This window comes from Lupinus angustifolius, chromosome LG11 (assembly GCF_001865875.1).
Source record: "Lupinus angustifolius cultivar Tanjil chromosome LG11, LupAngTanjil_v1.0, whole genome shotgun sequence".
NCBI lineage: Eukaryota > Viridiplantae > Streptophyta > Magnoliopsida > Fabales > Fabaceae > Lupinus > Lupinus angustifolius.
Window position 1 is genome coordinate 13,789,734 of NC_032019.1, and position 4,362 is coordinate 13,794,095.

Here is a 4,362-nt window from a genome sequence, read left to right on the forward strand (position 1 = left end):
CCCACCCAAATAAAAATCCAACATATACTTCTTCCCACTTCCCATACAACAAAGAAATTAAGGATTGCCACATAGACAAAGAAGAAGGTAAGAAACACATCATACTTACATAGTTTTCTTACTTAACACATAATACTAAATCCTTACGGAATAAGTGAATATAATAATCAGAGGTGGCGAAATAATCCATAATCTATCATCCAAGAAAATTAAATTAATTCGAATTTATCTATTTGGATATAATCTAGTGAAAAGTTTTAAAAAGGACGAGAGGTAGTTCAGAAATTTCGGCGAATGAAACACGTAATTAGTTTATTATGTACCCAACTTAATTGCTCTGGGTTTAAGCTTAAGTGTTATTAAAATGGCGTGTGATGTGAATGATAACCAGAAAAATATTTTCATAAGCGGATATAACTTGATCATTAATAATTTTTGTTATAGATGTGTAAAAGAAAGATTAAATATTTTAAATCTTTTTGTTTAACCAAGAAAATGTAGACAATCCTCTCATGCAGAATTTTAATGTAAAAGACACCACCAAATTTTTTAATGTGAAAGATCATTCTGAAATTGAGAAGTATACAATCATCACTCTTGTTAGGAATCTATTATTATGTCATCACTTACATTTTTATCTATTTCTTACAAATTCTCTTTATATAATGAATAAGAGAAAGACTTCAACATAAATTATATATATAATGATGTAAAGAAGTGTTGAAAGATTAGTTCAGACTTAAAATGATTTAAAGTAAATTTCATACATGCATAAAAGTTAATATTTTAATACTTTTTACTTTATCTCGTAATTTTGTAGAGAATGTTCAAGTGTTGTATAGATTTTATTGTATTTGCTCTATCACTACAAAAGATATATATTTTTATATATACATATATATTTAAAAGATGGAGAAGATTTATCTTCTTGAATGATAAGTGAAGTGAGTAACACTTCTTGATTATGAAAGAAAGAAATGAAGAATAAGAGAAGTAATCTTGTATTGAATCTTGTGAGATTTGAATTGAATTGCAAAGCTGGAAAACTAATCCTATTTATATATATGAAAGTCTAAAGTCTAAAGCTAACTAACTACTTATAAAACACATGTGCTAAATTACAAATGAGGATAGGCTAAAGCAGTTGCTTGTTGAACAAGTTATCGTGGGTTGCATTATGTTGTTTGGCCTGCTTTTGGTGTAGTTGGTCTGAACAGGTCTTGGTGTGATCTTGGTTTGGCTGAGTTGGCCTTCTGTCTTGGTCTGGTGAGGTTGTCCTGCTTGGTTAGTCAAATTGTAGAGTTGTTGGCCTAGTGTCCAAGCCTGGTGTGGCTGGCCTGATCGAGTTGACCATGTCTTGTGTAAGATGGTAGTGGTTCTAGTTTGAGTGGCTTTATCTAGTTCTGTCTTGACTGAATTGGCTTGACTCTGGTGTGGCTTGCTTGATTAAGTTGATCTTGGCCTTGGTATTGTTAGATTGATGCAAATCTTGTGCCGCTGTTGATTTCATTTTGGTTTGCTTGTTATGTTCAGATTAATGGCCTTGTTGTGTTGGATTGTTTGCTGAATTGGCGTGCATTGTAGCTTGATTGTCTAATACCCCCTCCCCCTACAAGTTGAGGCACATATGTTGAGTAGACCCAGCTTGAGATGGATTGTTGAGTAGTCCTTTGGCCCCAAGGGTGTGGTGAGAGCATCTACAAGTTGGAGAGAATATTTGATTGGGCAGAAGTTTGACCAAGCCTCTGCCACATTTTTCTCTTATAGTATGGCAGTCTAGTTCAATGTGCTTAGTTCTTTCATGGAAAATAGGGTTAGTAGAAATTGTATGGCATATTGATTATCACAATAAAGAGAAGTAGGAGTAATATGTAAATGTTGTAAGTCATAAAGCATAAATGTTAACCAAGCGATTTCACATGAGGTAATTGCCAAAGCCCTACTCTGTTTCACAAGAGCTCCTAGAAACAGTTCTTTGTTTATTGGATTTCCAAGAAATTGGGGAGTTTCCTAAGTAAATGCAAAATCCAGTAGTGGATCTTCTAGTGTTAGGGCAAGAGGCCCAATCACTATCATTGTAGGCATTTAGGTTAGGGTAGAAGAACTAGGATAGAAGAGACCTAGAGAAGGAGCACCCTTGATATATCTAAGAACTTTAAGAGTAACATTATGATGAGTGATGGTAGGGTTTGCCATAAATTGAGCAAGTTGGTTGATTGAAAATGGTAGGTCAGGCCTTGTGTTGGTCAAGTAGATTAGGTTACCAACAAGTCTTCTATAGGTAGGAGGGTTGGGGTAGGGATTAGAGGAGTCTTGGAACAAGTGAGTTTCAGGGATCATTGGAGTAGAAGATGGCTTGCAGCCAAGAAGCCCTGAATCAGAGAGTATCTCAAGAGCATATTTCTTCTGATTGATATGTCAGACTGGTTTCTAGTAACTTCAAATCCTAGTAAGAACTTTAAAGGACCTAGGTCTTTTATTTTGAAAGTTTGGTCAAAGATGGATGTGATATGATTAGCTTTAATTTGGTGATTGCATGTTATGATTATATCATCTACATATACTAAGAGGATAGTAGTTAAAGTGGATGAAGTCCACTTAATGAGTAGGGAGTGGTCTCCTCTTGCTTTATAGTAGCCATGTTTCAATAGAAAAGTAGAGAGCTTAATGAACCATTGTCTACTCGCCTGCTTTAGGCCATAAAGAGATTTTTGTAATTTGTAGACTTGGTTAGGAGTAGAAAATGTTAGGTCAGGGGCAGAGACACATATACTTGTTCTTCTAAATCACCAAGTAGGAAGACATTATTAATATCTAGTTGTTGTAGATGCCATTTATGGATGGATGCTAAAGCAAGAACTAATCTAACTGTTGTGAGTTTGGCCACAGGTGAGAAGGTTATGATATAGTCAATGCCCTCAGTTTGGGTAAAACCTTTTGCTATCAACCTTGTTTTGTGTCTCTCAATGGTTCCATCAGGATTGTATTTATTCTTAAATACCCATTTGCAACTTAGAGGTTTCTTAGTTGGGGGAAGATTTGTGACAATCCATGTATGATTGTCTTGTAAGGCAGACAACTCCTTATTGATAGCATCCTGCCATTCAAAATGTTGAATAGCTTGTTTGTATGTTTTTGGTTCTATGTTAGAGGTAACAAAAAGAGTTATCATTTTGTATGCATGGGAGAGTTTATCATAGGATAGGTAAGAGGCAATATGATGCATAGAGTTGGAGGGCAAGTCATTGTTACTTAGGAGAGCACAATGATAATCTTGAAGATAAGTAGGAGTCTTATGAGTTATATTACTTTTTCTAGTTTAGGTTAGGGGCATACCAGATTGGATATGTGTAATAGGCTCAAGAGTTTGACCTGGTAAATCATTCTCATTTGTTGTAGTGTAGGGTAAAATATCTTCATAGAGGAGATAATTGTGATTTTGCTGATCTGATTGATTGGTTTGTTCAACATTATCAAGTTGATGTGATCCATAAGAAAACACATGCTCATGAAAGATGACATCTCTACTTATTTGAATGGCTTTAGAGTTTAGATTGAGAACTATGTATCCTTTATCCCCTTCTTGAAAACCTATGAAGACACATTTAGATGATCTAGGATCAAATTTGTCTCTAAGATGTTTATGAGTGCTTGTGTAACAAAGGCAGCCAAAGACGCTTCGATTCTGATATTTAAATAAAGCTTTGTGTAGTATCTCATAGGGAGACTTATCAGCCAGAATAGGAGTAGGTAGAGTGTTAATAACATGAACAACATGCTTTATGGCATATGACCAGTAAACCTTTGGGATATGACTTTGAAGTAATAGAGCTCTTGCCACATTGAAGATGTGTTGGTGTTTTCTCTCAACAACACCATTTTTTTGAGGTGTGTAGATGCATGAAGTTTGATGGATGATGTCCTTGTTGGCATAGAGTTCCTTTAGGAGAAACTCAGGTCCATTATCACTTCTAATCATCTTAATGTTAGCTGAGTATTGGGTGTTAGCAAAGGTAATGAAATGTTGCAGGGCTTTAGAAGCATCTGCCTTGCTTTTGAGTAAGTTTACCCAAGTGTAGCTACTAAGGTCATCTACTATAGTCAAGAAATATTTATGTCCATGTATTAAGGGAATGGGAAAGGGTCCCAAAATGTCAACATGAATTAAATCAAAGATGTTCTGTGATGAGGTTTTTCTAAAAGGGAAAGATAGTCTCTTTTGTTTAGCTTGATGGAAGATGTCACAAATATGATCCTTATTGAAAGAAATGTATGAAAATTTACTCTTGATAGTGTCTATACAACTTTGTGAGAGATAATCTAACCTATAATGCCATAGGATATTTCTAGTAATAGTAATAG